Source organism: Hevea brasiliensis, chromosome 4 (genome assembly GCF_030052815.1).
Source record: "Hevea brasiliensis isolate MT/VB/25A 57/8 chromosome 4, ASM3005281v1, whole genome shotgun sequence".
Lineage (NCBI taxonomy): Eukaryota > Viridiplantae > Streptophyta > Magnoliopsida > Malpighiales > Euphorbiaceae > Hevea > Hevea brasiliensis.
In genome coordinates this window covers 37,043,938-37,071,249 of record NC_079496.1, presented here as the reverse complement: position 1 = coordinate 37,071,249, position 27,312 = coordinate 37,043,938, and the positions used below count along the sequence as shown (strand labels likewise).

General features: G+C 37.3%; 1 non-coding gene across 1 annotated transcript; it reads left to right on the top strand.

The window, feature by feature from the left end:
• Positions 1–3,178: 3,178 nt before the first annotated feature.
• On the top strand, positions 3,179–3,285 carry LOC131179724 (small nucleolar RNA R71). The gene has a single exon (XR_009148611.1). It is a non-coding gene; the product is annotated as a small nucleolar RNA R71 (small nucleolar RNA).
• The last annotated feature ends 24,027 nt before the right edge of the window (positions 3,286–27,312 follow it).

Genomic DNA, 27,312 nt, shown 5'->3' with positions numbered 1-27,312 from the left:
GGTAAACCTTATTACTAATTGGGTGGCCATGGCATGCTATGCTAGGTGTTAACCATGGTCTATGAGGTTCATAAAATGATTTAGAGAAATCATTTATGGTAAGAAAGAGTTCTGATGATATTAAGACTTGATATCATGTCTCATTGCCAATTAGTAATGAGCCTAGTAAGTCACACACATACACAAGTTATCACCTATTTAAATATGATTTAATTAATTAATTAAAGAGTTTAATTGATTAATTAAATAGGTTTGGTTTGCAATTAAATTGCAAAGTCCCTAGCATGACTTGAAACCAAATCTAGATTATTGGATGTATAGTATAAGTTAAATTTATATTTAAAGTGTTTAAATATGAATTTAATTAATGAGAAATTAATTAATAGAGATTAATTAATTAATTTATATTTGATATAAATTGATTAGAAGAAGAAAAATAATTATTTTGGGTTGAGAACTCAAAATTAAGACACAGGGGCATTTTGGTCATTTCACAATGTGACACGTGGCACCATGAGATGGTGACACATGAGATTACACATAAGCTTGCCAAATGTTTTTTAATCATGTAAGATGATTAAAATCAAGATTAAATATAGGTTTGATACTTGGCACAATGTGATTGGGTCACTTAAACCTAGAGCTAATCAAAGGGTGACATGTGGCAAGGGTTTAATGTGTTAACCTAGCTATTTAAGTGTGGTTATGAAAAGAAAAAATAACCAGCAGCACTCCTCTCCTTTGTCACGCCACTTTGAGGCTTTTCTTCTATTCTTCTTCATCTCTCACCAATTCAAAGAGATTAGCCATCAATCTTTTGAATTAAGAACACTAGAAATTGTTTCTAGTGCCATGTTTACATCTCTATTCTCTTAAAAGGCAGAACTTGAATTTCTAATTAATAGAAAAAGCTTGAGAAGCTGTTCAAGGGCTGCCATAGGTGTTCTTGGTGTGGACAAGCTAGAGGGACAACATTTGTTGTCCTGAAGATGAATCTCAAAGGTGTAGACACGCTATAGTGCATCAAGAGGCTAGTGTAATCATTCTTGATTTAATCTAGGGTTCTAAAACTAATCTGATTAATTTTAAAATCTTAAATGGCAAATACAGATCCAAAAACATATTAAAAGAGTTTTAATATGTTGTTTATCATTGAAATCAAATAGATAAAAATAAATCTTGCATGATGCATGTGACCCTAGGTGAAAATTTTTGAATTCAATGGTATAAACTTCTGTTTTCACGCTTTCGTTCCTTCATACAAATAGCAGTAATGCCTACCAAGAAAATCATGAACTGACAATATATGTCTGGTATGATTGTTCTACAGGCTATATGCCTACTTACTGGCCATTGTGCCTAGTTTTTTTTTGGCTTTACAAGCCTGACAGCGGGTCTAGTGCCCGATAGCTGGCCTCATGCCTGACAGACGTATTCTGGATAGACATATGGCTGTCTAACCAGTATACACCCATGCATCCAGCCTTCATAAATTTGTTATAGGTTTCTTGGGCACTGATAAAAATTAATTAAGACTTAAAATACAATAAGTAATCATAAAAGATCCCGATAATGTTAATTGTTTCTAAAGAGCAATAAAAATATAAAAGATCAAGAAATTATGAGTTGCATATATTATTTCAAATTATTAAATTATTGTTATTATAAATTATGCACCACTAAGTGTTATGCTTAGCGCGTTGGTTTTCCATCGCGTAGGTATCGAGATCACCAAAGCAAAGCACCACGAGTTCACCGATGAGCTCTGATCAGATATGCCATTGTCCAGAGTCACCTCACCGGTCTTTTGTATTTTGGTAGGGCCCATGTATAGACTAGTATTTTGGTTCATTATGTTTAGTCATGATGTAATTACTAGTTTATGATGTATTTCATTTTGGACTTGAAATGAAAACTTATAATTTATTATCTATGAATTTCTATATGAATGCAATAGATGACACTTCATTTTGAGATCTCATAAATAGTTATGACTGATATGATAAAAGAGAATATGATATGAAAATATGTGAGATGACTATGAATATATTAACAGGTGATAGTGGAACCCGACAGATGCTAATAAAACAGGGGAGGCTCTGTCCGGGTCTCCACAGAAATAAGATAAAAAAAAAAAATTGCACATTGAATACATGTTTTAAATGACATTAAAAGTTTACAATAGATATGATAAAACAAGATAGGGTGCTTCGGCACCGAATGTGGCACTTCTTGCTCGGCTATATAGTAGACGGGTAAGAGGCATCACATTTAGTGTTATTGTCCACTCTAGGCCGAAGCCCTCACGGTTTTAAAACGCGTCACTAGGGGTTATGAACCACCAACTTATAAACCCAGCATCTCTGCCGTGTTTTGCCAATGTGGGATTTGCTTAGGGTGTTACAATCCACCCCCCTTATGGGACTCAGTGTCCTCGTTGAGGTTTGCCCCTCCATTGCTCAAGGTTGCACACGGAGCGGCTCTGATACCACAAATGTAACGGCCCAGCCCACTAGTGATATTGTCCACTAGTGGGCCTAATTGACCAATCTACCTCTTTATGTTTTGAATGCTATTTCTGATTTCCTACTAAAACTGTTGCGCATTATTAGCCAAGGCCTTAATAATTTCATCAAGTGACATACCTTGATTTGAGGGAGGCGGAGGTAATTGATTCACTTGTCTCTGCTGTTGGTATCGGTTTTGCAAATGTTGATTCCCATAACTCAAATTGGGATGATCTCGCCATCCTGGATTATAAGTATTTGAAAAGGGATCATACCTATGTTGTGGCTATCCATAATTTCCTACTGCATTAGCATGTTGCATTGATTCATCCTCTTGTAACGCAGGACACATGTTAGTAGCATGACCCAAACCTGAACAAATCCTACATACCTTAACAGTTTGCATATTCCCTACAGCTAACTGCCTCACCAAAGAAGTTAAATAAAAAATATGTTTCTCAAGGTTAGATGTACTTACCTCATTAACCTTCTTAGGTGCGTGATCCATTCTCATTCCAAACTACTGAGAGTTTGCTGCCATGTTAGCAATCAGCCTCCTTACTTCTTCTGGTGTCTTATCAACCAAAGCCCCTCCACTGGCAGCATCTATCATATTGTGGTCCATTGGTAGAAATCCCTCATAGAAATACTGAATCAACAGCTGCTCACTGATTTGATGATGGGGATAGGTTGCACACAATTGCTTAAATCGTTCCCAATACTCATACAAACTCTCTCTATTGTACTGCCGGATGCCACAAATTTCTTTTCTTATGTTGGCAACACGGGAAGCAGGAAAATACTTCTCCAAAAATATCTGATTCATCCCATTCCATGAGTTGACAGATTCGGAAGGAAGGGAATACAACCAATCCTTAGCTGCGCCTTCCAGTGAGAAAGGGAAAGCTCGAAGCTTCATTTGATCCTCTGAAACTCCTTGAGGTTTCATGCTGGAACACACAACATGAAATTATTTTAAATGCTTATGTGGATCCTCACTTGCAAGATCATGAAACTTAGGCAATAAATGGATTAGTCCAGATTTCAACTCAAAAGCAACATTTAAAGCAGGGTACTGAATACACAAAGGCTGTTGGTTTAGATCAGAAGCAGCCAACTCTTTCAAGGTTCTAGCAGCCAAGGTTTCATTTTCAGAATTTGAATCCAAATTCAAATCCGAACTTAACTCCCTTGGAGATTGGACTCCTTTAGATGTACTCGGAATCTGCTTAGCTTGCTTAGCCAATTTTCTCAACTGTTTAGCTGCTTTTTCTACTTTTGGATCAAAGATCAACTCACCAGATTGAGAAGTTCTTGTCATAAACAAAAAAAATTCAAAGTAAAAATAGAAAAACCTTAGAAAACAATGGAATTTGGCCTCAAGAGGGTGGGGCCATGAATCCTCTTGATCAGAACGTCATTTTCTTCAAAATAGGTATGGGCCACCCTGCTAATTCTACAGAAAATCTTAATGAATAGTAACACCATAATTTTTTTTTTGAAAACCTGAAAACAGCAATAACTCACAAACAAAATTAATAATAGCCAAAAACACGAATTCCAATAAACTTCAGTTCCTGGCAACGGTGCTAAAATTCTTGATGGTTGTCGATTCCACTAAAAATTAAATTAACTGAAATTTCCAGTTGTAAAATATTTTATGTAGTAAGTGGTAAATCCAGGTCGAACCCTAAAAACTGAACTACTAAAATTTCATGCACTTGTGTAATGGAAAAAGAAACAAAGTTTTGAAGGGGGGGGGGGTGGGGTAACTCGCAGTCCAAAGAAGAAATCAGAAATCAAAAATTAAGAACTAAAATTACATATGAAACTCTCAAATTAAATAAACTTCAGTCCAAGGTAATTCACATTCCAATGAATTGATTCAATTATAGACAAAAGAAATACAATTATATCTTATAGAATACTTAACGTAGATTTACCAAACAGCGAGGTAAACCTCTGACTTCCTTATACTCATCAATTCGAGTCCAGCACTCTTATTGACTCTAATTATTAACTAAATTGGTATTAAGCAATCCTCATCAAATTAATAACTGCTTTAAGAATAGGAAGTAATTAAGCTGAACAATAATTTATAAAGCATAAATCATTTAATTCACCCTATTATTTCCCAGGTTATTATCAAAAACTTGGATCATAATCAATAAAACTAATTGCTAGTCCCGTTCAATCTTACACAACAATTACGGATTATGAAGATGAATTAGCAATTGATCACATCAAACAATTAACTAATAGGCCTTTTTAGCAAATCATTCAATAGATCAAAGATAATGAAATTAGAAAATAATAGATACTTAAAAAGACATAAATTAAATTAATAACCTTGTCTCACAAATCACGCATAAGAACTAAAATCCCTTGAACTGAATTAAAAACTTAGCCACTCATGTTCATGGCTTATAGAAAAATAAAGAAAAATAAAGAAGAAATCTAAAAAGAGAATGGAGAACGAAGGTCTAAATTGGATGTGTTTTAGTTGCTGCCCAAAGACGCATTTATAATAAAAAAATCTAATCCCAAAGATAGGAACCAAACTAAGAAAAGTTTTGAAATTCAAAAGACAGATTTTCAGCCTGCATTCACGTCTCTAAAATCAAGGCCGATTTTTAATGATTTCCTTTCCGAATCTGTCTCTACATTCTTCAAGAAAGTTGTAGCCCTATTTCTTAGCCTTCCAACAGGTATTCATTTGCCTAAATTAGAGGTCTATAGCCCAAGTTATGGCCCAAAAACTAGAACTGGTTCAGATAGACGGTCCAGCCCATAGTGATGACTTCATTGCCATTTTTGACAATTAAAATGGCCTTATCTTGCTTCCAGCCCCTCATAGAAGTTGTAGAGGTATCTCTTATGGTTCAATTGGGCTTGGGCTTACTTCATTTGGACCTCTAGAACTACAGATACAAAATAAATACTGAAACTAGTCGTGACAATTAAGTGTGGGCTTTTGAAATAAATCCATAGCTCATTTTGTCAACCTTGGAGACTGATTTGGGCTTTGGTCCCTCTTTATCATTTGAAGTGCTCTATCTTAGCTTTTCAATGGATTAAACAGCAATTAATTTGGAGACCCACAACTTTAGAAACACCTGAAAAATGTAATAAAGGTCAAATGCTGAAAATTTCTCCATTTAACACAATTATTCCAACAACTATTTAAAAATATGCCTAAATGATAAATATACTTTAGTTAACTGAATTATGCATAAAACATACTAGAAACACTAAATGTGATGGGAGTAAAATTAATAAATTATGCACTTATCACCACCTCCCTTATTGATTTCGATTTGCGAGGTGAGTCTGTCTTGTCATGGTGTACAACACTGCGATCGAAAATTTTGTGTCATGACCTAAGATGTGTATGGATTGGCAACACTGTGTTTATTATATTATTTGACAAAATTGTATTATAAATGTGATTTGAAAATTGTGAAATATGAGTGTGAAATGTTTGAATTATGATTTATCAGCAAATATTTTATTTTCAGCCTTTTAAATTATTAGTTTGTGTACCATTGAGTTCACCACTCAGTGATAGCTTTGTATGTTGTTGCAGGTGAAAGAAAATATAGAGCAGTTGAGTGAGACTAATTGAAGACACAGTGAGACTATCTTTGGGTATATCATAAGTATACCCTTGTACATTAGATTTTGACATAATTCTGTAATTATATGTATGTAATTTCATTCGAGCAGTTGTATCAACTCTTTTATAATATATTTTGGAATGTAATCAAATACAAATTATGGTAATATTATCTTGAGATTTTATGAACTTATAAAGTTTTGTATTATTAAATTTTTAATACTCCCATGAATTTAAATATTAAATTTGTTACCTTAATGAGATGTTTCAATATTTGATTTAATTTAAACTGTGTATTAGGTTGCTTGTGCTGATTTATAAAATGAAATTGAATAATGGAGTTGTGGTTTATAAATTATATTGGGAGTGTTTTCTTTTCAGGTTTTGAAGAACTATTTTCTCAAAATACAGATGGCACTCTGCTGAAATTTTTATAAAAATTACGGAGATTTTAAATATCCAAAAAATTTGATTTATGACTTAGTGTCAAATAAAGGTTTTTAATATTTGTGAAAACAATTTACCCACCACTTTCAAAATGAATGAAAATTGTTTTAAAATCTCTTGTAGTATATTTAATGAGTTATTGGCAGGCGAAGTACGGTAATTCATTAAGTGTACTACGGAATCATGTTATGCCTTCAAAGGGATAGGGTGTGACAGCAGTTGTAGCAGTAGTGCTCATACAGAGGCCGATCAGATTTACCAGTGTCTACTAGTCACCTCGACAGTTGTAATTTTATTGGTAGGGCCCATGTATGTCTAGATTTTGTCTTTTTGTTCATTGTACATAAACACATGATGTATTTCATTTTGGATTATAATTAAATTTTGAGATTGTACATAAACTTGTAAATTATCGTTAATGTGACACCCCTTACCCGTCTACAGTGTAGCCGAGCAAGATATGCCACACAATGTGCCGAAGCACCAATTCATATTTCCATTACAATTTTTTATTGATATGAATTTTTTGCAAATTTTATAGAAAATTCGGCAGAGTGCTGGCTATAAATTGGAAAAATAGTTCTTCTGAATCTGTTAAAAATAATTCCAATATAATCATAATTTCAATCTCAGTCAGCCACCAACATATTTTCAACAATTTCTCAAATGGCTTCAATATCTCAAAATTCAATTCATTTCATGTCATACTCAACTCAATAAGAAATGCTGAAATTTATTACTGAACATGGTTCATAGATAATTACATCAAAAGCATAATTACATGAGTTTATAATATACATTACAAAAGTTTACAAAATACAAAATATCAAATGTAACACTCCTATTTGCACAGCCTGGAATATGTTACTGTTCCGATGACCGGTATCGGTCCGGACAATTAAGAGGATTAGAACTATGTTTAAGACACCTAGTTAAGCCCTAAACACAAATAATTAGTAATTATCAATTAGTTAAGTATAAATAAGAAAAACAGAACATATTAAGTTAAATGAGCCGAGAGTCACAGCGATGGGTGACCTTCTCGGGAAAGACTGCAAGGTCGATTTAAACTTGAATTTCGAACAGTAAAATGTGACGCCGCGGTCCTTGGGACTATTGCGAACACAGTGGAAAAGAGAAAATTAGGAAAAAAGAATTGTTAAGCCAGTTAAATAATTAGGTCAGGGATCCAGAAGAAATATTGAATTATTTGCAAACAAGGTTGAACCGGCTAGGGGCAATTTGGTCAATTGACCCCGAGAGCTAACTCCCGAACTAACTGTCAAATAAAATCAGAGAAAAGAAAAATTTGGAATCGAAAATTAAATTAAAGAACTATTGAAAAATTAAAGAAAAAGAAAAAGAATAAAAATAGGACTTATTACATCACCTTTATGACATCATCATGATGTTAAAACTAATTTTAATTTTCCTACCTAAATTGACCAAGTCAAAAGCAATTTTAAAAGACATAAAATAGCAAAAAAATTGAAATAAATTTCATTTTTTCCCTTTCTTCTTCTTCTTACCGTGAACTCTCTTCTCTCTCATTTTTTTTTCTTTTTCTTCCCTCCATTAATGCTCACTTTGAGCTTTTGTAACCCTAAATTACCGCATAAATCCCTTAGAAAACTTGTAGAAACCCTCAAATTGAGCTTCAAGAAAAAGATTTGAAAGAGAAAATTTGAAGAAAATTGAAGAATTAAGAAGATTGGAAAGCTCAAGTGAGGTAATAATCTAAATTGAAATTTTTAGTTTAAAACATATGTTTTGAGTTAATTTAACTTAGATTTTAACTTAAATTCAAAAGAAAACTATTATGGGGGACCAGATAGAAATTTTAGCCATCTAGGATTAGGGTTTGAAATGAATGAGTTTGATAGTTTTGAATGATTATTTGAGATGAATTAAGTGTATAGATGTTGATTATGTACTTTAAATTCATTAATTGAATGAATTGTATAAGTTAGGGTTTTTGGCACCTAGGGTTTGAGAGACAAAAATGTGAGAATTGGTCAAATGGTGTGTTTGACCTTGTTTGAGGTGAAAAATGGTCATTTGTGACCAATTGAGATGTGTTGCAAGTGTTAGAAGTGAGTTTAAATTTGGATTGAAAATGGTCATTCTGTAGGCAGCAGGACCAAGGTCCCTTTGAGGGACCAAAACTGAAAATTTACAAGTCCAATTGGTGTGAGGCCAATTGGGAATGAAAATAGACACAAAATGGAACATCTTTCATTTAGGAATCATACCCAAAGAGTGACCAAAACCTAGTGAACAAATTGACCGAATCCGGATTTATGCAGTCTGACCTGTACAAAAATGACCAAATTGAACTTGTTCATTTGGCCATAACTTGGGCTAGGCAGGTCTAAATGACCTGACATTTTACCAGTAGAAAGCTGAGATATAGACCTAAAACTTTCTTGAAGAACATAAACTCAAATTATGCCCTTAACCAAGTCATTTGGCCACCCAAAAATAGTGACTTAAAACTACCAGAACCTGTTTGGTGCCCAGAAATCTGGGTTAAGTCCAATCCGGCAGCCATCATTCAAATAGCTATAACTTGAGCTACAAAACTCCAATTGGAGTGATTCAAAAAGGAGAATAAATTTAAGACAATAGGGAACATTTTCTATGAAGAAAGTTTTGCCAAATTCTAACAGAAAAATGACAATGGAACAGTGCAACATAAGATACCAAAATTGAAAATTTGCAAATTTGCCTAAAAGACTTAGATTTTGAGTAAACAACCAAAACCAACAAATTAGGTAACGAAAATGTGGTATGTGGGTAAAATTAGAATTTCCATACCTATTAAGCATTAGAAAGTCAACAAATTGACTTGAATAGTATCATGAATAGTAACCCTGAAATACAAATTTTAAAGAACGTTAGGTTTAGCATATTAAAGCTAGGTATAAGTAGATTTGAATTTATTTTTGGAGTTATGATAAATGGTGATACTGAAACACTGTGAAACTATGTGTTTTAGTGGAAAAGAATACCGGAAAAGAACCCGAGACATCGAGTCAAGGCCAAGAGGCGACTCGTATAAGGTTTGTGCACAACTAACTATTTGGTTACTTTTCACTTCTAAATTGATTTGAACAAGTTTATTTTATGATTTATAATTTTGTTGTGTTGAGGATTTTAATTTGTTGAATGAAATTGTATAAATTAAATGTAAATTTTCTTATGCATTTAAGGATTTATTGCATAGTTTTGAGGATTGTAAATTTTAAGTTTGATGTGTTGCCAACCTTGAGCATGAATTTATGATGATTAAATATGTTGATGATTTGTAAACATTTTGTAAATAGAAATTGTTTTGAATATGATTTGAAACCACAGTTGACATGGTAAAATATGTTGTGAATTCTCATTAGCTTGTCTAGTGAGATATCTCCTCCACTAGATGGGGCGAGTTCCTTCCTCTCTAGCTTGCCAGTTGGGAAAGAGTTTGAATGAGTACTCATATATACTAGCTAGTCTTTGTTCCTCCCTTTTAGCCTCAGTCATTGGGAGAGTGTGAAATATCGTGGTGTACAACACGGCATCTATTTGAATTTTGGGTCATGGGTTCAACTGTGTGAATTGTTGGCAACGCCCTTTAAATTATGCATAGTTTGATAAATTGTGGTTGAAATAAATAATTTGTCAGTGATTCAAAATATTTTTGTATTGTTTTGGGATTTAAAAGAAATGTAGATAAATAGTTACTATTTGATCAAAATGTTATTCAAATGAATAATTTGCATTAATGAAAATATTGATTTATGAATGTTATGAACTTTAAAGAATTTAAAAATTTTAAATTTTTATTTGTTATGAATTGTCAAGCATAACTTGCATTAAGTTTTAAATTATTAGTTTGTGCACCACTGAGTTCACCACTCAACGATAGCTTTGTATGCTGTCACAGGTGAAAGAAAATATAAAGCAGCTGAGCAAGATTACTAAAAGGCATAGTGAGACTATCTTCGGGTATATCATAGGTATACCCTTGTACTTTAGATTTTAATGTAATTCTGTAACTGTATATATGAAATTTACTTTGAGCAGTTGTACCAACTCTTTTGTAATAGATTTTTGGATTAAATACAAATTATTATAAGGTTATCTTGAGATTTTATGTATTTATAAAGTTTTGCACTACTAAATTTTTAATGATCCCATGAATGTAAATATTAATTTTGTTACCTTAATGAGAGGTTTTAATGTTTGATTTAATTTAAAATGTGTATTGAGTTGCTTGTGTTGATTTGTAAAATGAGAATGAATAATGGAGTTGTGATTGAGAAAAATATTGAGAGTATCTTTATTTTCAGGTTTTGAAGAACTGTTTTCTCAAAATATAGACGGCACTCTGCCGAAATTTTTGTAAAAATTACGGAGATTTTAAATATCTAAAAATTTGATTTATGTTTGGACTTTAAATAAAGGTTTTTAATATCTGAGAAAATTTTATCCACCAATTTAAAAATGAACGAAAATTATTTCAAAATCCCTTGTAGTATATTTAATGGGTTACCGGTAAGCGAAGTATGGTAATTCATTTGGTGTATAACAGGAGCATGTTACATCTTACGAGGAGTAGGATGTGACATCAAAAGTAGCCAAATGTCCTACCAATGTACTGCAAATGCGAGGTGACTCTGGACTCTATGTGCAGATCTGAAAGCTCACCCGGTCTGAGGTCTGCTGGACTCCCCAGCTATGTCTCTAGTACCAGCACGTAGCAAAAGCAATGTGCTAAGCAATTCTGCTTTGTGGTGACAATATAAAATACAATAACTAAAATAAAATAAATATGCAGAATGTATGTTTACATTTTATGTAGACTCAATTTGGCATTTATTGTAGTACTATTCAATTAAGATTTGATAAGATTTTATTTGACTGCCCGAATAACTTATACTAGTCGACTGGACTGGATAAATGGGTAAACTGGCACTGGGTACCAAGTACCTCGGACCATCACACCATCGGTCACATTGTGTCTAATAAGCTGTAATAATTATCAGGGATAAAACCCATGTATAACAACTCAATCAACATAGCCAAAGGCTATTATAACACAGAATGACACTTGAAGCCATAAAACATAGAATGGCATGAAGCCATATGTAGTACTGCTAACAGAACCCTATTGGTATGCCAACCTATCCAAACCAATCTTGCTAGGTATACTAGGGCATGTTACACTTTTAAATTGTACAATTCTTGAAATTTAAGGTTAGGTGTTACTATTCATTTCATTAGTCAACATAAATGTTGACTTTTGCATAGACAATAGGCACATTTTTCACATTTTTCATACTCCGAACTTACCACATTTTTCATTCTAAAATTATTGGTATTGGTTGCCAATACCATTTCTAAGCTTAATGTTAGTTCATAACTTTCAGATTACAAGCCTCGTATTTATTGTTCCATTTGTAATTTTTGCAGTGGGAATTTGGCAAAGTTGTCAACATGAAAGTTGTTTCTTATTATGTCTAGTTACATTTCTTTTTTTTTAATTGCTCCATTTGGAGTTTTGTATATGAAGTTATGGCCTAATTACCATGACTGGCCGGATTGCCAACTCCCCAGATTTTCAAGACTGACCAAATCTATAGTGTTTTGTGCAGTGACTGCAGGTCACCTTTTGAACATGTTATGGTCAAAATTTGGGTTAGGTTTCTTCATGAAAGTTGTAGGCCACTGTCTCAGATATTTTTTGTTAAAATTTTAGATCAATTGGACCTTTCTACACTAAGTTATGACCAAATGAATAAACACTGTTCATTTGGTCATTTTGCCCAGGCAGAATGTAGGTCACCCGGATTAGGGCAATCTTTAAGTCAACTTGGTTTGGTTTTCTAGGTATGGTTTCTTCACCAAAGTTGTTACATTATGTGTCTAGTTTCATGTCCAATTGGCCTTGCACCAATTAAACCTGTATAACTCCAGTTATTGCTGCCCAAACCTGTTGGAATCATGCCCAGTCCTGCAGGCCACCAAGGGCAGCCACTCTAACTTCAATTCCCACTTCATTTCTTATTCACACATAGCCAAATGGTCAGTAATTGACCATTAAAACTCTCTTTCACCAAATACATGAACAAAGTCTCAATTTGGGTCCAAACCCTAGCCCTACCATTTTAGATTTTTACATTCACTTGCACTTCACTATCCTAATCAATATATTAGTGCTAAGGGCAGCTAGAGTACCACTTCCATTCAAAGAAATCTTCAAAACCCTACCTATCCCAAAGCTGCTAAAATTTTAAGAAAGGCATACATGTGATATTTTTTCAATTTTCTTGTAAATTTGCATTGCACACCACTCCTTCAACATGAATTAAAAGAGAGAGATTAAGTTTGGTCACTAACCTTTAATGGAGCTAATCTCAAGCTTGTAAGAACCCCTTTCATTAAAATTTGTCCACTCATCTTGGGAGAGTGTTTGGCAGCCTAGAAAAGGAAAGAAAGTGAAGATTTAACTTGGGAAAAATCTGCCTACAAGAGGTTAGTGCACCTATTTACTTAAAACTCTTATATTCCATGATAGTGACTTGAATTGAGTAAGGATTTGTAACTTAAATGAACAAAAATTATGTGTATACATACCATGGATTTCGGCAGCCCTATTGAAGGAACAATAATGGATTGTTTTATTGGATTTAAAGTGGATTAGAGATTATGTTTAAACCATGTATGCATGTGGTTAGTGAATGAGATAGTTAATTAAAGCATGTTGTGAAAACTCATGTGGAAATTAGGGTTTTGAGAAGTGAAAATTTGGCTTGGCTTAGGAAATTGTTAGAGAACATTTTAATGGTCAATTAGGGACCATTTTAGGTAAGTTGACCATAATTTGGACTGAAATATAGCATGGCAAAGTGAATGAGTATGCTGTCTAGGGACAGCAGCAATGGTGGCTGTGATTCCAGCCCACTTAGACAGCCATAACTTTGGCTGTGTAGGTCCAATTGGTGTTTGGCCAATTGGACATGAAACTAGGCTTATAATGGCACATTTTTGCTGAAGAAACCATGCCCAAAAGACCAAAGTAAGAGGACCAAAAGTTGGCCCCAATCCGGATACCCTGCAACAGCACCTGCAGAAATGACCAAATGAACAGTAACTGTTCATTTGGCCATAACTCACTGTAGAAATGGTCAATTGACCTGAAATTTTTACAGCAACAAGTTAAGACATAGAAAAAAAGCTTTCATGAAGAAACCTACCCCAAATTATGACTAGAACCTAACCAAAATGGCAGTCACAGTCACTGTTTATGGTACTGTAGATTTGGTAATTCTGCAGTTTTGGCAATCCAGCCAGCTGTGGTTTTTGGACCATATCTAGAGCTACGAAACTCCAAATGGAGTGATTCAAAAAAATAAATTCAACTAGACAAAATAAGAAACAACTTTCATTTTTGCCATTTCTTCAAATTCCCACTGTAACAGTGCTTAATGGAACAGTAAACTTAGGCTTCGAAAACTGAAATTTCTGCCCTCTTGGTTTTAAGTTAGAAATGGTAATGGTGACCAATTCCAACAAGTTTTAAATGCAAAATGTGGTATGTTGGGGGTGCCAAAACCAATGTACCTAATTTCTACCTAAAAGTCAATATTTTTGTTGACCAATGAGGTGAATAGTGACGCCAAAACTTGAAATTCACAAAGTGAAGAATTTAAAAGTTTCAAATGCCCTAGTATACCTAACAAGATTAGTTTGGATAGTTTGGCATGCCAATAGGGTTCAGTTAGCAGTACTGCACATGGCAATATGCCATTCTGTGATTTCATGGCTTTTAGCCATTCTGACCCTGCATTGAGATTTGGCCTTGTGCCTGAGATTATTTACAGATTGGTAGCTGTTCTGTTGCACACCGGGAGATGCATATGTGACCGATGGTGTGACGGCCCGGGGCACTAGATACCCAGTGCCAGTTTACCCGTTATCCAGTCCAGTCGTCTAGTGTAGGTTACTTGGGGCAACCAAATGTATAAAAGTGGACAAAGTTAATGATACACAAATTCAAAACAAATAAAACATATACATTCACTACATATTTATTTCTTGCTATTTCTTTTATTTTATTATTGCACCACTAAGCATTATTGCTTAGCGCGTTGCTTTTGCCACGCATAGGTTCTGGAGATACAGATCGTGAGCCCAGTAGACCGCAGACTGGGTGAGTCCATCCTGCAGTTCTGCACAGTGTCCGTGTCACCTCAACTTCTGCAGTGCATTGGTAGGACACTAGGTGTCATTTTGGCATTCTGTAAATAAATTTTGATTTTCTCATATATAATTAAACTTGTGTAATGTATGTTGATGTTCATGTAAATTATGAAAATTGTATTTGTGAATGGAAAAGTAAATATATAATTGTGATTTATACTTGATTATCACATGTGATGGATGATTGAGAACTGAAATTGAGAAATGTTGTTGAGATTTTGATATTGGAGTTTGAGATGATGAGACATGAATATTGGAAGTGTTTTTCACAGGTTCCGAAGAACTGTTTTCTCCATTTTTAGCCGATACTCTGCCGGATTTTCTTTAAAATTTTCGGAACCTCAAATAAATAATACTTTTGATAAATGGCTTAAATAAATTGTATTTCATAAACTATATTCAAAATTATGACAAAAATTAATTAAGGTAAAATAGAGTGTACCGGTACACCGTGTGACATATCTTACTCGGATATACTGTAGCCAGGTAAGTGGTGTCACATTTAGTGGTATCAGAGCACGGTTTAGGCGTTTCTGGGCCTAGATTGAGTCCATACCATGCATTGCATTTGTAAGAGTTGAGGTGGCACTAATGCAGATCTGTTTGTCTTTGTTAAATAGGATATGGACCCTTCATCTCAAGGAGCAGTCGAGGAGGAAGTGGAGAGTCATGCTCCACCTGCAGCAGCTGAGACTGGGGGCATGGGAGAACCTGCTCCGCCAGCTCAAGCAGAGCCTGCTCAGCCTCCACAGGCCATGTTCCAGCAAATGGCCGATTTCTTTAGACAAATGGCCGGAGTAATGCCAACACCACCACCACCTCCACCTCCACAGCAGAAATCACTCCTGGAAAAGGCTAAGAAAGTTTGGAGCAGTGGACTTTTTCGGTAAGAGAGAAGATGACTCTGTTGCAGCCGAGAATTGGTTGAACAGAACGGGCAGAGTTCTAAAACAACTCCACTGCACCCCAGAGCAAAACCTAGAGGCTGCCATATCCCTGTTGCAAGATGATGCCTACGAATGGTGGGATATCGTGTCATGAAGTGCAGCTAGAAGTCAGAACTTGGGACTTCTTTCTCTCAGAATTCAAGAAGAAATATGTGGGTACTGTATACCTGGAAGAGAGAAGAAGGGAATTCATTAACCTGAGGCAGAGACAGTTGTCAGTGGCTGAGTATGAGAAGGAATTCGTCTGATTAAGCCGCTACGGAAGGGAGATAGTCCCTAATGAAGCTGAAAGGTGTAAGAGATTTGAAGAGGGACTAAATGACAACATAAAGATCCAGCTCACTGCCTTGGGAATCACAGAATTTACCAAGTTAGTGGAAGCTGCAATAAAGGTTGAAAAAGTAAGAATCAGTGAGCAGACCAGAAGGGATAGACAGCAGAAGAGGGGACCAGGTCAGTCTAGTTCAGCTCCTGCATCTGGGAAGAAGTTCAGAGGTCCATCTGCACAGAGTTCGGGTCAGCCACAAGGTCAGGGTCAGTCTCAGGGGCCCAGGCCACAGTTTACCCCTAGGAGAGGTCAGTCCACACCATCAGTGGGCAGCTCTCCAGGGATGGGGTTCAGGGGACCAGCCCCAGCATCTTCTGCATGTCCACACTGCCTGAAATGGCATAAGGGGGAGTGTTGGAGAGTGACTGGTGCCTGCTTAAGGTGTGGGTCGACAGAGCATCAGCTGAGGAACTGTCCACGCAGAACTACTACAGCTGCTCCAACACAAACAAACAGACCTGCTCCTGCACCACAAAGAGGTAGAAAATCTGGCAAATCTGACGCCGTGGGACCATCACAGAGGCCTGCATCTGAGCCAGCAGAGGGGCCTGACAGCAGACCACCTGCAAGAGCTTATGCTATTAGAGCTCAGGAGGAGCAAGATGCCCCGGACGTCATCAGGGGTACGTTCTCCCTCTACAATACACCTGTGCATGCATTGGTGGATCCAGGATCCACTCATTCATACATCTGCATCAACCTACCCGTAGAAAGGGGGATACTAGTAGGAGAGAGTGACCAAGACATTCTGGTCACTAATCCATTGGGCCACAGTGTAGTGGTGAACAAAGTATACAAGGGTTGCCCGTTAAGGGGTATGAATTCTTGGCAGACTTGATTGAGTTGCCCTTCCACGAGTTTGACGTGATTTTGGGAATGGACTGGTTGTCACGTCATCAGGCAATAGTTGATTGCAAATTGAAGAGAATTTCTTTGAAAACTCCTGAGGGTAATGAGATCACAGTTGTGGGGGAAAGGACAGATTTCTTGTCCAATGTTATCTCAGCCACAGTTGCAAGAAGAATGATGAGAAAAGGCTGTGAAGCCTACCTAGCACATGTGGTGGATACTAGGCAGGCTAAGCCAAACCTGAGTGACATACCCACAGTAAAAGACTTCCCAGATGTGTTTCCTGAAGAATTGCCTGGTTTGCCACCAGAAAGGGAAGTCGAATTTGCTATTGAGACACTGCTGGGTACAGCACCCATTTCCATTGCTCCTTATAGAATGGTACCCACTGAATTGAGGGAGTTGAAAACTCAGTTGCAAGAGTTGCTTGATAAGGGGTTCATACACCCCAGTGTGTCACCGTGGGGAGCTCCAGTGCTGTTTGTAAAGAAGAAGGATGGGACTTTGAGGCTATGTATCGATTACCGGTAGTTGAATAAAGTGACTGTGAAGAACAAATATCCATTGCCTAGAATTGATGATCTGTTTGATCAGTTGAAGGGAGCAGGAGTATTTTCTAAAATTGATCTCAGATCAGGGTATCATCAGTTGAGGGTGAAGGATGTAGATGTGCCCAAGACTGCATTCAGGACTCGGTATGGGCATTATGAGTTTCTGGTGATGCCCTTTGGCCTAACAAATGCACCAGCGGCATTTATGGACCTTATGAACCGTATCTTCCATCCACACTTAGATTGGTTTGTAGTGGTCTTTATTGATGATGTTTTGGTGTATTCCAAGACCAGGGAAGAACATGATGAACATTTGAGGATTGTTCTGCAAACCCTGAGAGAAAAGAAGCTGTATGTTAAGTTGTCCAAATGTGACTTTTGGTTGAATGAGATTGCATTCCTTGGACACATAGTGTCAGCTGATGGGATTAGGGTGGATCCCAAGAAAATAGAAGCAGTGATGGAATGGAAGCCTCCCAGGAATACAACTGAGGTCAGAAGCTTCTTGGGGCTAGCTGGGTATTACAGAAGATTTGTGAAGGGATTTTCCTTAATAGCTGCTCCAATGACCAAGTTGTTACATAAGAATGTCAGATTTGACTGGAATAACAAGTGTCAGACCAGTTTTGAGAAGTTAAAGGCTATGTTGACAGAGGCACCAGTGTTAACACAGCCAGTGTTAGGAAAGGACTCTGTGGTCTACAGTGATGCCTCTCATAACGGGTTAGGGTGTGTACTAATGCAAGAGGGGAAGGTGGTCGCTTATGCTTCCAGGCAGCTAAGGCCACACGAACAGAATTTCCCTACCCATGATCTAGAGCTTGCAACAATTATCTTCGCATTGAAGATATGGCGGCATTACTTGTATGGTGAAAAGTGCTACATTTACACAGACCATAAAAGTCTGAAATACTTGCCAACTCAGAAGGAGCTCAACCTTAGACAGAGGCGATGGATTGAGTTCCTGAAAGACTATGATTGTGTAATTGACTACCATCCTGGGAAGGCAAATGTAGTTACTGATGCTTTGAGCAGAAAATCCATGACAACTTTGAGATCATTGAATGCCCGTCTAACTTTGATTCGAGATGGAGCTATTTTGGCTGAGTTGCAAGTGAGGCCAAACCTGCTACAGCAGATTTTAGATAGGCAAAAAATAGATGAAAAGTTAATGGCTATTATGAGCAAAATTCCAGAGGGAAAAGCAACTGACTATGAGGTGAAAGCCGGTGGGTGTCTGTATTACAAAGGAAGACTGTGTGTACCAGATAATAGGGAATTGAAGGCTAGTATTCTGAAAGAGGCACACACCAGTGCATATGCTATGCACCCAGGAAGTACAAAGATGTATCATGATCTGAAGCTGCAGTATTGGTGGCCTGGTATGAAGAAAGACATAGCTGACTATGTGACTAAATGCTTGACATGTAAGCAAGTCAAGGCAGAACATCAAGTTCCATCGGGTTTGCTACAGCCTATACGCATACCTGAATGGAAATGGGATCGGGTCACCATGGATTTTGTAAGTAGTCTACCTCTCACCCGAAAGAAACATGATGCAGCATGGGTGATAGTGGATAGATTGACCAAGTTAGCACACTTTCTGCCAGTTAGAACTGACTACTCACTGGAAAAGTTAGCAGAATTGTATATCAGTGAGATAGTTAGACTGCATGGAATTCCACTTTCCATCATATCTGATAGAGACCCAAGGTTTACATCGAGATTTTGGAAGAAGTTGCATGAGTCCTTGGGTACACAACTCCACTTCAAGATGACTTTCCATCCTCAGACGGATGGGCAATCAGAAAGAGTAATCCAGGTAAACAATTGAAACCAATGGAATTGATACAAATATTGAATTAAAATGATAACAATAACATGAAATATATGTCAGGTCCTTGAGGATATGCTGAGGAGTTGTGTCATTGAGTTTGAGGGGAGTTGGGATAGATACCTCCCACTGGCAGAATTTGAATACAACAATAGCTACCAAGCTAGCATCCAAATGGCCCCATATGAAGCACTGTATGGGAGAAAATGTAGAACTCCAGTTTGCTGGACTGAATTGGGCGAAGACAAATCGTAGGGCTGCACTGTGAAACAGACTGAGGAGAAAGTGAAACTAATCAAAGCTAATCTGAAGGTTGCCTCAGACAGATAGAAATCTTATGCCGACCTGAAGAGAAAAGAAATAGAATACACAGTTGGCGACAAAGTGTTCCTCAAGGTGTCACCGTGGAAAAAGGTATGAAGGTTTGGAAGGAAAGGTAAGTTGAGCCCTAGGTTTATTGGCCCATATGAAGTCATTGAACGTGTGGGACCAGTAGCCTACAGGCTAGCTTTACCACCAGAGCTGGACAAGATCCACAATGTGTTCCACGTGTCCATGCTCAGAAGATACCACTCAGATCCTTCACATGTCATCTCCAGGGAAGAAATTGAAATACAACCAGATTTGACATATGAAGAAGAACCTCTACGGATCCTAGCTAGGGAAGTAAAAGAATTGAGGAATAAGCAGATTCCACTGGTGAAAGTGCTTTGGAGGCACCACAAAACCGAGGAGGCAACTTGGGAAAGTGAAGAGACGATGAGGCAACAGTTCCCTCAACTGTTTGGATCAGGTAAATTTCGAGGACGAAATTTAAATTAGAGGGGAAGAGTTGTAACACCCTCCCAGTAACTACTCTGTACATCCTACTGTTCCGGTGACCAGTGTCGGTCTGGACAGCTAGAATGTCCGGAAAAATATTTAAACTAAAGTGAAGAACCATAATCAACTCAAATATTGATAAGAAAAATTTAGTAAAAATTTTAGAATTAAAATACAACCAAATTAAACGAGCCGGTGCCCTAGTGATGGGTAACCCAGAGGGAAGTTGCGGCTCTCGCAACTAGGAGCCCTAGACCCGGGGGAAAAATTATAAAATAATTTTTGGGACTCCAGAGAAGGGTTATTGAGGTTCCCATGGAATTAGAATGCCAAGAAAATACTTAGAAAAATTTTTCAATCGGTACAGACAATTTTGACCCGTTAAGACAAACGGAGGGCATTTTGGTCATTTCGCCTTCAGAGGTGATTTTTGGCCGACTTGTCCAGTTGAGTAAATAATTAATATGACATAAAATATAAATAAACATTACTAGAAATTAAATTGAAAATGAGTAGTGAAGAAAAGAAAAGAAAATAAGGAAAAAGGCTTATTTATGACATCATGATGATGTCATTAAAAGCTATAACCAATTGCATTCAAACAACCAATTCATTAACTAATAAAAGAGACAAAATGAAGACCAAAATAATCAAAAGCAAACAGCAGCCATCCTCTTCCTCATGCAGCCGAAACCCTTGCCCATAGCCCAACCTCCATTGACAACTTCAATCAAAGCTCAATTTCTCTCTTCTTTTCACCATAAACCCTAAACCCCTTTCATTAAAATTTGTCCACTCATCATGGGAGAGTGTTTGGCAGCCTAGAAAAGGAATGAAAGTGAAGATTTAACTTGGGAAAAATCTACCTACAAGAGGTTAGTGCACCTATTTACTTAAACTCTTATATTCCATGATAGTGACTTGAATTGAGTAAGGATTTGTAACTTAAATGAACAAAAATTATGTGTATACATACCATGGATTTCGGCAGCCCTATTGAAGGAACAATAATGGATTGTTTTGATGGATTTAAAGTGGATTAGAGATTATGTTTAAACCATGTATGCATGTGGTTAGTGAATGAGATAGTTAATTAAAGCATGTTGTGAAAACTCATGTGGAAATTAGGGTTTTGAGAAGTGAAAATTTGGCTTGGCTTAGGAAATTGTTAGAGAACATTTTAATGGTCAATTAGGGACCATTTTAGGTAAGTTGACCATAATTTGGACTGAAATATAGCATGGCAAAGTGAATGAGTATGCTGCCTAGGGACAGCAGCAAAGGTGGCTGTGATTCCAGCCCACTTAGACAGCCATAACTTTGGCTGTGTAGGTCCAATTGGTGTTTAGCCAATTGGACATGAAACGAGGCTTATAATGGCACATTTTTGCTGAAGAAACCATGCCCAAAAGACCAAAGCAAGAGGACCAAAAGTTGGCCCCAATCCGGATACCCTGCAACAGCACCTGCATAAATGACCAAATGAACAGTAACTGTTCATTTGGCCATAACTCACTGTAGAAATGGTCAATTGACCTGAAAGTTTTACAGAAACAAGTTAAGACATAGACAAACAACTTTCATGAAGAAACCTACCCCAAATTATGACTACAACCTAACCCAAATGGCAGTCACAATCACTGTTCATGGTACTGTAGATTTGGTAATTCTGCAGTTTTGGCAATCCGGCCAGCTGTGGTTTTTGGACCATATCTGAATCTACAAAACTCCAAATGGAGTGATTCAAAAAAATAAATTCAACTAGACAAAATAAGGAACAACTTTCATGTTTGCCATTTCTTCAAATTCCCACTGTAACAGTGCTTAATGGAACAGTAAACTTAGGCTTTGAAAACTGAAATTTCTGCCCTCTTGATTTTAAGTTAGAAATGGTAATGGTGACCAATTCCAACAAGTTTTAAATGCAAAATGTGGTATGTTGGGGGTGCCAAAACCAATGTACCTAATTTCTACCTAAAAGTCAATATTTTTGTTGACCAATGAGGTGAATAGTGACGCCAAAACTTGAAATTCACAAAGTGAAGAATTTAAAAGTTTCAAATGCCCTAGTATACCTAACAAGATTGGTTTGGATAGTTTGGCATGCCAATAGGGTTCAGTTAGTAGTACTGCACATGGCAATATGTCATTCTGTGATTTCATGGCTTTTAGCCATTCTGACCCTGCATTGAGATTTGGCCTTGTGCCTGAGATTATTTACAGCTTGGTAGCTGTTCTGTTGCACACCGGGAGATGCATATGTGACCGATGGTGTGACGGCCCGAGGTACTAGATACCCAGTGCCAGTTTACCCGTTATCCAGTCCAGTCGTCTAGTGTAGGTTACTTGGGGCAACCAAATGAATAAAAGTGGACAAAGTTAATGATACACAAATTCAAAACAAATAAAACATATACATTCACTACATATTTATTTCTTGCTATTTCTTTTATTTTATTATTGCACCACTAAGCATTATTGCTTAGCGCGTTGCTTTTGCCACGCGTAGGTTCTGGAGATACAGATCGTGAGCCCAAAGATGCCAGATCGGGTGAGTCCATCCTGCAGCTTACGCACGATGTCCGTGTCACCTCAACTTCTGCAGTGCATTGGTAGGACACTAGGTGTCATTTTGGCATTCTGTAAATAAATTTTGATTTTCTCATATGTAATTAAACTTGTGTAATGTATATTGATGTTCATGTAAATTATGAAAATTGTATTTGTGAATGGAAAAGTAAATATATAATTGTGATTTATACTTGATTATCACATGTGATGGATGATTGAGAACTGAAATTGAGAAATGTTGTTGAGATTTTGATATTGGAGTTTGAGATGATGAGACATGAATATTGGAAGTGTTTTTCACAGGTTCTGAAGAACTGTTTTCTCCATTTTTAGCCGGTACTCTGCCGGATTTTCTTTAAAATTTTCGGAACTTCAAATAAATAATACTTTTGATAAATGGCTTAAATAAATTATATTCGAAATTATGACAAAAATTAATTAAGGCAAAATAGAGTGTGCCGGTACACCGTGTGACATATCTTACTCGGATATACTGTAGCCGGGTAAGGGGTGTCACAATCATCTTTGACGACAAAATGACCAAAATGCCCTCCGTTTGGCTTAACAAGCTAAAATTGTGTGTACCGATTGAAAAAATTTTCTAAGCCTTTTCTTGGCATTCTAATACCATAGAATCCTCAATGACTCTTCTCTAGAATCCTAAAAATTATTTTATGAATTTTCTCCCGGGTTTAGGGCTTCTAGTTGTGAGGACCGCAACTTCCCACTGGGTTACCCATCGCTAGGGCACCGGCTCATTTAACTTGGTTGTATTTTATTTCTAAAATTTTTTCTATATTTTTCTTTTTATTATTTGAGTTAATTATGGTTCCTCACTTTAGTTTCAATATGTTTCCAAACGTTCTAGCTGTCCGGACAGACACCGGTCACCGGAACAGTAGAATATACAGAATTGTTACAGTGAGGGTGTTACAACTCTTCCCCTCTAATTTAAATTTCGTCCTCGAAATTTACCTGATGCAAACAGTTGAAGGAACTGTTGCCTCACCATCTCTTCACTTTCCCAAGTTGCCTCCTCAGTATTATGGTGCCTCCAAAGTACTTTCACCAGTGGAATTTGTTTATTCCTCAGTTCCTTCACTTCGCGAGCCAGGATCCGTATAGGTTCTTTTGTATATGTCAAATCCGGTTGGATTTCAATCTCTTCCATTGAGATGACATGTGAAGGTTCTGAGCAGTATCTTCTTAGCATAGACATATGGAATACATTATGGATTTTATCCAGTTCTAGTGGTAAAACTAGCCGATAGGCCACTGGTCCCACACGTTTAATAACTTCATATGGGCCAATGAACCTAGGGCTTAACTTACCCTTTCTTCCAAACCCCAGTACTTTCTTCCACGGTGAGACTTTGAGAAACACTTTGTCGCCAACTGCATACTCTATCTCTTTTCTCTTCAAGTCGGCATAAGATTTTTGTCTATCTGAGGCAACCTTCAAATTAGCTTTGATTATCTTCACTTTCTCCTCAGTCTGTTTCACCAGGTCTAGTCCTACCAACTTATCTTCATCCAATTTACTCCAACACACTAGGGTTCTACACTTCCTCCCATGCAGTGCTTCATACGGGGCCATTTGAATGTTAGCTTCGTAGCTATTATTATATGCAAATTCTGCCAATGGAAGATATCTATCCCAACTCCCCTAAAACTCAATGACACAACTCCTCAGCATATCCTCCAAGATTTTTCACATAATTCACATTGTTACTCTCATTTCAATTTATTATTTGTAAAAATTCAATTAGTTTTTAGGTTGACCTGGATTACTCATTTTGACTGTCTATCCGTCTGAGGATGAAAAGCTGTGCTAAAGTAGAGTTGTGTGCCCAAGGCTTCTTGCAACTTTTTCCAAAATCTCGATGTAAACCTTGGGTCTCGATCAGATATGATGGAAAGTGGGATTCCATGCAGTCTAACTATCTCACGGATATACAATTCTGCTAGCTTCTCCAGTGAGTAGTCAGTCCTAACTCGTAGAAAATGTGCTGACTTCATTAATCTATCCACTATCACCCACACTGCATCATGCTTCTTCTGGGTGAGAGGTAGACCACTAACAAAATCCATAGTGACCCGGTCCCATTTCCATTCTGGTATGCTTATAGGCTGTAGCAATCCTGATGGAACTTGATATTCTACTTTAACTTGCTGACATGTCAAACACTTAGTCACATAGTAAGCTATATCCCTCTTCATACCAGGCCACCAAAAATGAGGCTTCAAATCATTATTCATTTTTGTGCTTTCTGAGTGCATAGCATAAACACTAGTGTGCGTTTTTTTCAGAATACTAGTCTTCAGTTCCCCATCATCTGGTACACACAGTCTTCCCCTGTAGTACAGACACCCATCTGCTTTCACCTCATAATCAGTTTCATTTTCCTCTGGAATTTTACCCACAATAGCCATTAATTTTTCATTTGCCTTCTGCCCATCTTGTATCTGCTGTAACAGGTATGGCCTCACTTGTAACTCATCCAAAATAGCTCCATCTTGAGCTAAGAACAGACAGGCATTTAGTGATCTTAAAGCTGTGATGGACTTCCTACTCAAGGCATCAGCAACTACATTTGCCTTCCCAAGATGGTAATCTATCACACAATCATAGTCTTTTAGGAACTCAATCCATTGCCTCTGTCTAAGATTGAGCTCCTTATGGGTTGGCAAATATTTTAGACTTTTGTGGTCTGTATAAATGTAACATTTTTCACCATACAAATAATGCCTCCATATATTCAATGCGAAGATAATTGCTGCTAACTCCAAGTCATGAGTAGGGTAGTTCTGTTCATGTGACCTTAACTGCCTGGAAGCATAGGCGACCACTTTCCCCTCTTGCATCAATACACACCCTAAAACATTATGCGAGGCATCATTGTAGACCACAAAGTCTTTTCTCGACACTAGCTGTGTTAACACTGGTGCTTCTGTCAACATAGCCTTTAACCTCTCAAAACTAGCTTGGCACTTGTTGTTCCATCTAAATTTCACATTTTTTTTGTAACAACATGGTCATTGGAGCAGCTATGAGAGAGAACCCCTTCACAAATCTTCTATAATACCCAGCTAGCCCTAAGAAACTTCTGACCTCAGTTGTATTTCTGTGAGACTTCCATTCCATCATTGCTTCTATCTTTTTGGAGTCTACTCTAATTCCCTCAGCTAATACTATGTATCCAAGGAAGGAGATTTCACTCATCCAGAAGTCACACTTGGACAATTTAGCATACACATCGTAAGCATGCACCAGTCAGTCGCCAGCAATCCCCCTTATGCCACTTCTGGCAGTATGGACAGATAAAAGATGCTGTGGCTGGTCCCCTGAACACTGTCCCTGGAGAGCTGCCCACTGATGGTGTGGACTAGACTCTCCTAGGTGTAAACTATGGTATGGGCCCCCGGGACTGACCCTGACCTTGTGGTTGTCTCGAACCCTGAGCAGGAGGACCCTTACTCTTCTTACTGGGAGCAGAGAATGAACTGGACTGACCTGGACCCCTCTTCTACTATCTTTCCCTTCTATTTTGCTCATTTATTCGGACTCTTTCTACTTTTGATGCAGCATCTACTAATTAGGCAAAATCGGTGATCTCTAATGTTATTATCATGACTTTGATATTGTCATTAAGACCTTCTTCGAACCTTTTGCACCTCTCTGCCTCTGTAGGGACTATCTCCCTCCCATATCGGCTTAGTCTGACAAATTCTCGCTCATACTCTGCCACTAATAGTTGCCTCTATCTTAGACTGATAAATTCTCTTCTTCTCTCCTCTAAATACACTTTACTGACATACTTCTTCCTGAACTCTATAAGGAAGCAATCCCAGGTGATTTGATCTGGTTGCACTTCACTGGTTACTGTGTCCCACCACTGGTATGCATCATCTTGAAGTAGGGACACAACACCCTCCAGGTTCTGCTCGGGGGTGCAATGAAGTTGTTTCAACACTCTTACTGTTCTATCCAACTAGTTTTCCACTGTCATAGGGTCAGTCTCCTTCTTCCCAAAGAAATCCACAGCCCCATGTTTTTGCAATTTCTCTAAATGGGACTTCTGTGGTGCCGGTGGAGGTTGTGGCTGTGGTTGTGGTGGTGGAATTGCCCCCATCATTTGTCGGTAAAATTCGATCATTTACTGAAATAATGCAAACTGAGGTTGGGCATGTGCCTCAGCTGCAGGTGGAGCAGATTCTCCCCTGCCTTCAGATTTAGCTCTTGGTGGAGCACAACTCTCCACCTCTTCATCAACTACTCTTTCAAAAGCAGGATCCATATCCTAATCAAAATAACAAAACAAATAGATCTGCATCAATTTCATCTCAACAATTACAAATGCAATACAATGGTATGCACTCTATCTAGGCCTAGAAACGCCTAAACTGATGCTCTGATACCATTAAATGTGACACCCCTTACCCGTCTACAATGTAGCTGAGCAAGATATGCCACACAGTGTGCCGGAGCACCAATTCATATTTCCATTACAATTTACCCTTTTTAATTCATTTATTTATAATTTTTTATTAATCTATATTTTTTACAAATTTTATAGAAAATCCGGCAGAGTG